Raw genomic sequence first — 12,621 nt, forward strand, 5'->3', positions numbered from 1 at the left:
AATGTACAAAAACGACTGTACGAGAAGGAACAGAGATGGGTCTACAGACTGTCCACCCATGTTGTAGGGCTGAACGATAATATCCCATGGGCCACAGTCCTCTGATCACTGTACTCAATAATTTGGCAATTCAGTCCTTATGCTAAAAGCAATTATGATTACCAAATAGAAGTACATTGACCTCTACCTCTAAGAAAAAATTTGGTATGTCATCTCCATGTACTAGGCACCTAACGACTGTCGCCTCTTACTAAGCTCTTGTGCCTAACTGTCACTTCACTCGAATTTCCCAGCCTTCTTGACCGTAGGCAATAAGCCAGTCTTTACTTTCTGTTGCATTCAACAATTAAAGTTTTTTACAATTCCCGAAGGCCTCCTAAAAGAAATCTTTCCCTCCGGCCCCGGGATTCGAACCTAGACTAGTGGGCATCTCTGTCTGACTAGTCGCTTAGCAACCACCTTTTTTGGCCCCAGACACGTTCCGTAGTACGGCCCACGCCCTCTCTCAGTAACGTGACCCCGCCCAACCCGGAAACGCTGTACCTCCATTGAAATAGCCTCGGTGCCCGCTGTATCAGCGCGGGGCGGCTACATGAGAGGCGTGTAGGTATTCAGCTACGTTCCTTCCTGGCATACTGTAAGTACTTTACTGCTAAAATTAGGAATGACGCTGTCCCTCGTGTCATTTTTTCAGCGCGAAGGCGCCACAAGGGCATCTCACGAACCTTTTTCCTCCCCTTATTTTGTCAATATACAGAATATGTCCCTACCAGAGGCCCTCTCCCACCCCACCCCGTGAAGCCTAGAGACCCTAAAAACTAGAGTGAGTTGGACCACCTTCAGGTCTCTTTCAGTGTGTTTTTATGTTTGTGAGTCTTGTCTGTTAGTGATGACAAATAAGGATATCTGTTTTCACGTCGTTATTCGCTCACTATATTGCAAGTGAGTACTACTGAGTCACGCACAATTGAATTGATTGAGTGCATGAGACCTATATGTATAACGGTATACCAACCACTATGCACACCACTTATTGATTGGTGTGCAAATTGATCCGGTTGAGTCACGCACCTATTAAGGCTGAGTGTGACAGTCTACCAAGATATTTCTTTCACCGTGCACTGTATTTCCAGACAGATGCACACATAATGTCTGATAGGTGAATGTAGTTGAGTCACGCACCTACCATTTGTGGAACGTACGAGGCAATAATATTATATTGATCACTCTGCACCCCACTACCTGACAGGTGGGCCGGCATGATTCGTGCCCACTCACGCCATGGGTAATATGTTTCACCTTTGTGCACACTGAGCTCGCTGTGAGATCTGAATGGGTTTGGCACAGTAAAAAAAGACACATGAGAGACAGCACTGCACGACGTTACAGGCTTGTAACTATTGTTCCATTCTTCTTTCACAGGTCTTTTATTTTTCTCTCACCAAAATTTTTTGGAGAGATTGTTCTACTGCATATTTTGCCAGTAGTTCGAAAGGAACTTAGGACTGGCAGAGCGTTAGTGTACTCTGACCACCCATTTTCCTTGGTCCTGAAGAAAACCCGGCAAGTTCCATTTGCGGGTTAAAACATGTAGACCTTCAACACATAGATACACATAGTCATAACAAACTGTAACTGTATCGCCCACACATTTTAATATTGTCCAGTAGTCTAGAAATAAACTTTATTCATTATAGTCATACCAGGACAATTTTTAACCCTTTTTTGCACCTTTCACACACAATAACCTGCTCCACTGTAATTCAGGTGTCGTAGCACACCCTGACGGCATTCGGCTTTCAGGGTGGACCCCGATGATGAAGCATGTCACCAACCAGGTTGGTGAGTGAGGGGTTTATTATAATCCAAGAAGGACTTGCTTCTCATCCGATCGTCCCACCCAGAACGCTCCTTGAGCTCTTCCAGGTGATACTCCTCTTATGTTTATTGATAGTTATTTTAGGGGACTAGGAGTATTCCCCGTTCACACTTGCTGTGAACAGACTCCCTTACTCTCTCTTGTGTTTATTTATATCCTGGCAGCGCACAGCTGCGAGAGCAGTCCTTCGTCATCCTTGACTATACTCACATAACTTACTCACTCACTTTTTTCACAATGGGAGAAAACCAAGGCCTTACATATTCCACTGAGGAAATTGATGCCATCCTAGGCGAAATATCTGGCTTCGCCGATGCAAACATATCACAGACCATCTCACAGACAAGTGACTGGGATAAATTGTCTGAAATGAAGAGGAACAGAATAAGGACTATACTGCACGGAACTATCCTAAAGGAATACGTGACGAACAATATGGCCCCTAAGGGGCTTTTGGTCACTAATGCACCGCGCATCTTTCTCGATGATGCCATCTTAAGGAAAGACTGGGCATTAATTGCATGGCATTGCACACATGACTGGATCATGCTGATCCTGAAGACCGCCTTGAGATTATCCGAAGCAATACTAATTGAAATCCAAAAAACGGAGACTCATATAAAAACAAGCATAACCGGGTACAAGAAAAAACTTGAAGAAATTAATAAAGAAATAAACGAATACAGAGAAAATCTGACGCAGCAGAAGGTAACAAAGTTTCAAAAAGATCTAAAACGTTTCTCCTTCGTCAAGACTTACCCATACTCTGATCCAGATTTTGTGAGCCAAGCTAAGACAACACCCGACTCGGATGCTTCTAGCAACTCATCAAATAACAGCAGTGGATCAAGTACTAACAGTGCAAAACAAAAACCCAGGGGCGGCTATAGAACCCAAAACCAATGGCCGCAATTCGATCCAGCCATGTTTCAAGGCCACTATAACCAACCGCCACCTCACTTCCCAATGTATGGATGGCAACCACCTTTCCAACCGCACTTCCAACCACCACCTTATCAACAAAACCCATTTCGGCCCCCTTTTTTAGCCAGGGGCAGGCGGGGAAAGGGAAGAAGAAGACAACAAAACCAAGTACACTGGGAAGAGGAAGACCCAGTGAGCGGACAAACCAGGAGCAAAGCAGGGACAAGCAACACGAGACCCTAGTAACTAACCTCTCGACCAGACCTTTGTCAAAAATTGAAGAAAGTGTTCTTAACAAAGGCTTAGGTTTTGTCCCCACAGCACGTTTAGATAAATTCAAACTGCACTGTGAACTTGCCGGTTTCTTTAGAAAATTAAGACTAAAGGCCTTTTTTGAAAAACAAGGAAACCCAGAAGGACCTGAAATACCTAATGAGAGTGGACTGAGAACAAAATCCTCATTTACCCCGCCAACCCACACTGTCCCCGTTGAGCTGATCACCTTTGAACAAGCAATTTATAACGATGTTGAAAGAATGGAAGCTACATCACAGTTCAGAAATATGAGTAATGCTGAGCTTACAGCAATATCGAATCTGCGGGCATGTGATAGTATCATCATAAAACCCGCCGATAAAGGCGGTGGCCTAATGGTAATGAACATTGACACCTACCGGGAGGAATGCATACGTCTGCTGAGTGACACAAAGAATTATCAGAGTCTGGCCGCAGACCCTACAGATGAATTGAAATCAGAAATCCTGCAACTGGTTGAAAGGGCTGAGGCTTCTGGGAGAATATACAAACAGGAAGCTGATTACCTCTGCACTACTGACAGTAGAACACCTTACTTCTACATACTGCCGAAGATGCATAAAGGTAGATTACCACCACCTGGACGTCCGATTGTGTCAGGAATTGGTTCCTTACTCGAGCCATTGTCCAGATTCTGTGACTTTTTTCTAAAGACTATTGTCCAGAACACATCGACTTACCTACAGGACACCAAAAGCCTGCTAAATCTACTGCAGGACATAACTGTTAATGAGAATACACTTCTGCTGAGCTTCGACATAGAAAGCCTATACACAAGTATACCACAGGACGACACAATCACAGTCCTGGAGGATACATTGAATAACACCACCTGGTCATTCACCACACCCAGAGTATTCATTCTGGAATGTGCAAAACTAGCATTAAAACGAAACTTCTTTGAGTTCGAGGGTGCCCTCTACCTACAAGTGGGGGGTACATCCATGGGAAGTGTTTTTGCTCCCAGCGTGGCAGGGCTATATGTCTACAACTTTGAACGGAAATTCATCCTAGACCCCCAAAACCCATTTGCAGAAAATATAAAATTTTGGCGACGCTATATTGACGACGTCCTCGCAATAGGGAAGGTCGTGCAGAGAAGCTCCAAGAGTTTATCACCTGGATAAACACTTGTGACCAAAATCTCAAGTTTACCCACTGCTTTGATAACCATGAACTAGTATTCCTGGATGTCGTAATCACCAAGGAAAATGATCATCTGGAAACTCGAACGCATTATAAACCCACTGCGAAGAACAATCTATTAAGATTTGAGAGCTTCCACCCTCGCCCACTCAGGGAAAACCTCCCGTATGGGCAATTCTTAAGATTACGCCGCAACTGTAGCAAATTATCGGAATACAAGGAACAAGCCTCCGACCTTACTAATAAATTAGTAACTCGCGGATATCCCACCAGGATCATCAACAAATGCCAAAAGCGTGCCAGGAATCAACCAAGAGAGGCCTTACTGGAAAAGAAACCCACTACAGAGGAAAGCATACCTTTGACCTGTGTCACTACATACAATGCCGTCTCAAACCAAGTCACAAGGAGCATTAACAAACATTGGTCAATCCTAAACACGGGTAATCTGCACTGGGAGAAACCACTATTCTCTTTCAAAAAACAGCACAGTCTGAAAGATAGCCTGGTAAACACCAGACCTAGAGCAGCAAAAAAAGCGGATGCCATTACGACTATTTCTGAGGCATGGGGTATGCCAAAAGTAACTGGACACTATCGTTGCGGCAACTGTAGCGTCTGTCACCTCACAAGAAACACCAAGACACTTGATCTTGAACCAGGAAAAGTGTGGAAACAGGTGTCCCACACGAACTGTAACAGTTGCAATGTGGTCTACCTGATCGAATGTACCTGCAAAAAACAATATATCGGAATGACCACTATGTTATGTTATGTTATGTTATGTTATGTTATGTTATGTTAAATGGTTTTTTGTAGAGCGCACGGCTACTCAAAAAGAGTGTCCCGGCGCTTTTAATTGAAGAAGGCTGCAGTAAACTAACATAACACATTAAAAGAGTAAAAGACACAAGAATAAAAGACACCAAAGTAAAAAAAGAAAACAGCACACAAAGAAGGCCTACTGGACAAACTAGGAAAATAAAACAGCGAATCAGCGAGCATCGCAGCACCATCAGGTGCAAGAGAAATGCAACCAAGTTGACCGATCACTTCATTGAAAAAAACCATACACCCAATGATATGGTATGGACAATTATTGAACAAGTGACATCAGGACCCAATGTACAAAAACGACTGTACGAGAAGGAACAGAGATGGGTCTACAGACTGTCCACCCATGTTGTAGGGCTGAACGATAATATCCCATGGGCCACAGTCCTCTGATCACTGTACTCAATAATTTGGCAATTCAGTCCTTATGCTAAAAGCAATTATGATTACCAAATAGAAGTACATTGACCTCTACCTCTAAGAAAAAATTTGGTATGTCATCTCCATGTACTAGGCACCTAACGACTGTCGCCTCTTACTAAGCTCTTGTGCCTAACTGTCACTTCACTCGAATTTCCCAGCCTCCGTAGGCAATAAGCCAGTCTTTACTTTCTGTTGCATTCAACAATTAAAGTTTTTTACAATTCCCGAAGGCCTCCTAAAAGAAATGTTTCCCTCCGGCCCCGGGATTCGAACCTAGACTAGTGGGCATCTCTGTCTGACTAGTCGCTTAGCAACCACCTTTTTTGGCCCCGGACACGTTCCGTAGTACGGCCCACGCCCTCTCTCAGTAACGTGACCCCGCCCAACCCGGAAACGCTGTACCTCCATTGAAAGAGCCTCGGTGCCCGCTGTATCAGCGCGGGCGGCTACATGAGAGGCGTGTAGGTATTCAGCTACGTTCCTTCCTGGCATACTGTAAGTACTTTACTGCTAAAATTAGGAATGACGCTGTCCCTCGTGTCATTTTTTCAGCGCGAAGGCGCCACAAGGGCATCTCACGAACCTTTTTCCTCCCCTTATTTTGTCAATATACAGAATATGTCCCTACCAGAGGCCCTCTCCCACCCCACCCCGTGAAGCCTAGAGACCCTAAAAACTAGATTGAGTTGGACCACCTTCAGGTCTCTTTCAGTGTGTTTTTATGTCTGAGAGTCTTGTCTGTTAGTGATGACAAATAAGGATATCTGTTTTCACGTCGTTATTCGCTCACTATATTGCAAGTGAGTACTACTGAGTCACGCACAATTGAATTGATTGAGTGCATGAGACCTATATTTATAACGATATACCAACCACTATGCACACCACTTATTGATAGGTGTGCAAATGGATCCGGTTGAGTCACACACCTATTAAGGCTGAGTGTGACAGTCTACCAAGATATTTCTTTCACCGTGCACTGTATTTCCAGACAGATGCACACATAATGTCTGATAGGTGAATGTAGTTGAGTCACGCACCTACCATTTGTGGAACGTACGAGGCATTAATATTATATTGATCACTCTGCACCCCACTACCTGACAGGTGGGCCGGCATGATTCGTGCCCACTCACGCCATGGGTAATATGTTTCACCTTTGTGCACACTGAGCTCGCTGTAAGATCTGAATGGGTTTGGCACAGTAAAAAAAGACACATGAGAGACAGCACTGCACGACGTTACAGGCTTGTAACTATTGTTCCATTCTTCTTTTACAGGTCTTTTATTTTTCTCTCACCAAACTTTTTTTGAGAGATTGTTCTACTGCATATTTTGCCAGTAGTTCGAAAGGAACTTAGGACTGGCAGAGCGTTAGTGTACTCTGACCACCCATTTTCCTTGGTCCTGAAGAAAACCCGGCAAGTTCCATTTGCGGGTTGAAACATGTAGACCTTCAACACATAGATACACATGGTCATAACAAACTGTAACTGTATCGCCCACACATTTTAATATTGTCCAGTAGTCTAGAAATAAACTTTATTCATTATAGTCATACCAGGACAATTTTTAACCCTTTTTTGCACCTTTCATACACAATAACCTGCTCCACTGTAATTCAGGTGTCGTAGCACACCCTGACGGCATTCGGCTTTCAGGGTGGACCCCGATGATGAAGCATGTCACCAACCAGGTTGGTGAGTGAGGGGTTTATTATAATCCAAGAAGGACTTGCTTCTCATCCGATCGTCCCACCCAGAACGCTCCTTGAGCTCTTCCAGGTGATACTCCTCTTATGTTTATTGATAGTTATTTTAGGGGACTAGGAGTATTCCCCGTTCACACTTGCTGTGAACAGACTCCCTTACTCTCTCTTGTGTTTATTTATAAAAAAATAAGTACGCCTGCAGCAGCAGCGGGGTCTGCTGGGGACCAAGCTGCCGGGAGCAGCACCCCCGCTCCATTGGGCTCAGTGCCACCACCACCACACCAACTTAGGTCCAAGCCCTTGAGTGCTTTAGAGGCCTCCAGTATAGTTGTTCAATCACCATCGACCAGTGATGTTGGCTCATCGCAAGAAAGTAGCAGCAATGTCACTCAATCAACACAGGTTGTTGTAACTCATCTGACGAGTGTTCAACAACCACAGCCGCAACAACAACCACATGTGCAAGTACAAGCCCAAGTACATGTGTAAGGAGAGGCGGCGCAAGGAGAGGCGCAATCAGAGGTGCATGGAGCGGCACAAGTGCCCACAATAGTTGTTCCTCCCGAAGTAGGGGCACATCAGGAAATCGGCATTCAAGCCGAGGTTTCACATGAGGAAGCCACTCCTCCTGATGATTCATTGTCTTCCAGATACCCAACAAGGAAAAGATCAAGGATGGTGTCTACTTCTTCTTCAAGCCCCCTTCTTTCTGATGATATGGATGAAATTTGGGAACCACCAGTGCTGCCTGAGAGGGAGGCACACCAGGATCTGACAAAGGTAGCTAAGCGTAAAAGGAAGGTCCCCGAAAGTCTCAGAGTTATGGAGTGTGATGATGACGCTGAAGAAGTGGCATATACTCCTGCTGATGAAGACTCTCACGACGACGACGCAGTCATCATACACGTCACTCCAGCCTCAGCGGGCATGCAGCAAACAGACATTTTGACCCTAGCCCGAAAAGCTGCTGAGCGTCATGTTGTCGACGAGGAGGCAATGGGAACACCATCATTGGAGTTAACTAGTACACCACCACCTACCGCTTCTATATTTTTTTCTCGCCAGAAGGGACCTCCATCCACCTCCACCTCAATTAGTGGTGGTGCAAGTGCACAACGTAGTAAAGTTCGGCAACACACATCCTCCACTTCATCTGCCATTAGCAGCATGACCAGCAGTATCGCCTCCTCCGCCCCCCACTGAAATTTGAAGTCCGCAGTTTGGGACTTCTTTAGTGTTTGCCCAAAAAGGGAAAACATAGCCATTTGTAGCATTTCTAAGCTTGCAGTTAGTCGTGGTAAGCTTGGCACCAACTATGGTACCGGAGGCCAGAGAGGTCATCTTAAGAGACAGCACACTGTCCAATGGCTTGCGCACCTAAAGGAGATCAAGGAAGCCCGAATTGGAAGTCAACAAACAGTATCCGTTGATGTTTCATCTGATGATGACGAGGAGGAAGAAGCGTCAAACATTTCTTCACCTACACCCAGTACCCCTGTCAGCAGCACACCCCCTGTGCGCCACACTAAGAGTGTGGGAGAGAGTGAGACACCAATGCGAAAAACTTCATCACCGAGCGTAACTGGGTCGAAGAAGTCATCATCTTCCCGTAAAAAAATGGTCCAGCCCACCATTAGAAGCATGTTGTTTTCAGATGCGCCATTTGAACGCAACCACCCAATGGTGCGTCTGTATAACACTAAGCTGGCTAAAATGCTAGCGCTGGACCTTCTCCCTTTTTCTTTTGTGGAAGGGGTTGGTTTTCTTGAATTAGTGGCAACGCTCTGCCCTAAATGGAAGGTTCCTAGCCGGTTCTATTTTGCCAGAGTTGCGGTTCCAGCACTACATGCAGATGTGCTGGAGGCGATTGGGGCAGCTTTGAAGAAGAGTGCTGTTCACACTATACATCTGACAACAGACATGTGGACCAGTGGCGCAGGCACTGATTACATGTGCATCACTGCACACTGGGTCTCTTTTTCAGGAGTTACAGCAAAGCTAAGGGCAGGTGTTGACACAGACAACGTTTTTAAAGCTGCTCGGAAACATGCAACACTAGCCAATCAAGTCAAGTCAATAGTAGCTTTATTCGACTTTACAAGGCAAGTCATATAAGCATATTTAAACAATTAATTTACAAATAGGTATAAAATCAGTTCATTTCTTAAGGACCAATAGGAACAAAAATGTATTAGCATAAGAAACCACACTGTAGTATATACTGAGGAATAAAAATTTTGCAGGATAAGCAAATATTAAAAAGGCCAACACAGGGCTAAAGTGCCAAACATTACAGTCATTAGGTTAAACATACATCATGTACAGTTAAATGGAGTCTACAGCTACCATCCCCTAATGCATCGACAGCCTGCATCTAATTAAATATTTTAAAAACTTTGCTGCTACTAAAATAGTCAGATCATCTTGAATTATATACAACTTAATCAGAGCAGGTCTACACTGCCTCAAGCCCCATGATTTTAAAAGGGGTAATAGGTATCTTTTCCTTCCCCAGGTAAAAAAAATTACAAAAAAGAATAAAATGTATATTGGACTGTACTGAGACATTGTCACAGGGGCAGTTAGTTAAATTGTGAGACCAATCATTTATATCTGGAAAAGTTATCAGTCTGAAAAAGCTGTCTGTTCTCATTCTAGATAGCAGCGATCTAGTATAGCTTGAATGATCTGGGGAAAGGTATTGGTGTAGGCCCTGTCCAAATAGTATCAAGTGATGTTGTGTGATACTAGGTTTACCTCTCTCCGACAGATCACGTCTGTCTTCCAGTAGGGCCAGGCAGCTTCTCTTAAGAAACTTCTTGGAGACTAAATCACATGAGGTAGGGGAGTCAAATAATTCCGTGAGACCTAAAGCAGTTAAAAAGTTTCTAACATGAGTCAACCATGTAATGTTACTAGCCCCTTCTAGTTTCTTACAATCATCGATAACAAGTCTGTTAAAAACTGTGTCTTCAGAGGTCCATATCTTATGCCACAACATAATTGGGCTAATTTTAATTAGGTCAGATATGTGGACCCTGTCAAGCTCTCTGTGACAAACGGTGCTGGAAGTTGACCTCGGGACGGCCAGGAGATATCGAAGGAAAGCATTTTCCTTTGCCTGTATCTCTTGAATATTCGCTGTCCCCCAAATACCAGCACCGTAAGTTGCTGTAGAAACACATTTTGTAGCATAGATATCAAGGAGGATTTGGACCGGTTTGCCACCCAGTTTATTTGTAAACTGTTTCAGTGCCCCAATGGCTCGAGAAAAAGCCATATTGTGGGTGGATATGGCAGAGGTCCATGTACCTCTACAATTGAACATAATGCCCAAATATGAAAATGATTTTGTTTGGCTGACCTTTGAATGATTTAAAAAAGTTTTACATTGGGTACTAGATGTTGATGAACAGGCCATAGAAAAGGTCTTTCCCACATTTATCTTTAGGCCTCTAGACCTCATAAAATCAGAAAAACTAGATGATGCTTTTTGTAAACCTAGCTGAGTTCTCACCATGATGACAGCGTTGTTAGCATAAAGTAAAATTGGGACAGCACAGCCATCTATTTTGGGGTAATCTACATCTAGTGTCATTAGGTGTGCTGCCACACCATTAATATATAAATTAAAAAGGAGTGGCGCCAGTATACAGCCTTGGCGTACCCCTTTTTTTATGGGAAATTTTGATGTACATTCCCCATTTCTCCCATATCGGACCCTCGCACCTACCCCCCTGTAGAGCTCCTTTAGGAAGTCAAGAATGGAATTATCAATCCCTAATTCAATCAGGGTTTTCCACAAGACATTGTGACTGAGGCAATCGAAGGCTGAGCTCAAGTCTACAAATGTCATGAAGAGATCACCTTTCTTAGCTGCCCTGTATTTACCTATAATTAATGACAGATTGAGACCTTGCTCGACGGTCCCCATCCCTTCTCTGAATCCAAATTGGAATCTGGAGAGGATGCCCGCATCCTTGGCCCAAGATTGCACCCTATTCAGGATAATTCGGCCAGCTACTTTCATTAGTGAATCTAGCAGGGAAATCGGCCTGTAACATTTGGGGTCCTGACGATTTCCCTTTTTGAAAATGGGCACCACGACTGCCTCCTGCCATGTTGTTGGAAAACCACTGGAGTTATAACAGTTAAGAACATTAGTCAGTAGTGGTGCCCAAAGGTCCATGTTATCTTTATAGATGTCCACTGGTACCCCATCTGGGCCTGGGGCTTTAGATTTGGAGCTTTCCTGTAGTGCCAACTCAACCTCTGTTAAAGTAAAAACTATCTGTAATGGGAAGGCACTTGTAGAAGAACCTGTTGGTAAAGTGTCCTGAAGGGAAGAGTCCGCTACAAGTAAATTTTCTAAACTGCCCAGGTCATCTTTCTTAAACAAACCTGTAAAGTAATTGACCCAGACAGATTCTTCAATAGCGATCTTAATCGAATCTGTTTGTCTGTCATTAAAAAAAGGGGCGTTGATCTCTCTCCAGAACATAGTGCTATCTCTTAGTTCGCTAGCCTTTCGCAAGGCTTCCCAGGCCGCTTCCTTAAGTTCTAGTTTCCGTTTATGTAACACGAGTTTATAGGCTGCTCTTGCCCCCCTGATCTCAATTTTATCTCTTGGAACCCTCTTTAATACTTCCTTTAGGTATTGGTGGGCTTTGGTACAACCAGAATTGAACCAGCCCACTGTTCTATCCCTGTCACATTTCTTCCTCTTTCTAACTAGATTACTGCTTATTTTAGATGTGATTTCCCCAATGGCTGTTACAACCATTTGAGGGTTAGAGTTATCGCCAAGGCATATCATAAAGGAGTTGGGGTTGTCAGACACTAAATCATGGATACATTTCTCAGAATTGACTTTGCACCATTTAATTGCATAGCCATTAGACCTAGCCAACAAGACCTCGTGACAGTATAGAGCCTCTGCCAGGTCCGTTGCTTGGTTGTCTCTGGGACCCATATCAAAAATAGCAATAATCGGGTAGTGATCGCTAAGTGCGATTTTTTCAGTATTGAAAGATTGTATGCTGTGATGGTAGTTAGTAGAAACCAGCATAAAAACGATGATAGAAACTAAGCCCCGGCCAGTAAAAATGGGTTCAAAACTTATCTGAGGATCAATTAACTCATTTGCAAAACCGAGATTCAGGTCATGCATCATACTATTTAGTAATTGTCCAAAGATAGAATGTTCAAAATGCGTGCTGGGTTCTCCCCTTATGTCAACTATACCACATGACTTAGTCCCATTTTGGGCACACAGATGACAATTAAAGTCACCTGTTATAATGCAACATGTGTCCGATTGCTCTGTTTCCAGCTTCCCACTAACAATTCCATTTAGTTCTTCAAAAACTAGTTTTTGCTCTTCCCTTGG

Source organism: Lissotriton helveticus, chromosome 7 (assembly GCF_964261635.1).
Source record: "Lissotriton helveticus chromosome 7, aLisHel1.1, whole genome shotgun sequence".
NCBI classification, from domain to species: domain Eukaryota; kingdom Metazoa; phylum Chordata; class Amphibia; order Caudata; family Salamandridae; genus Lissotriton; species Lissotriton helveticus.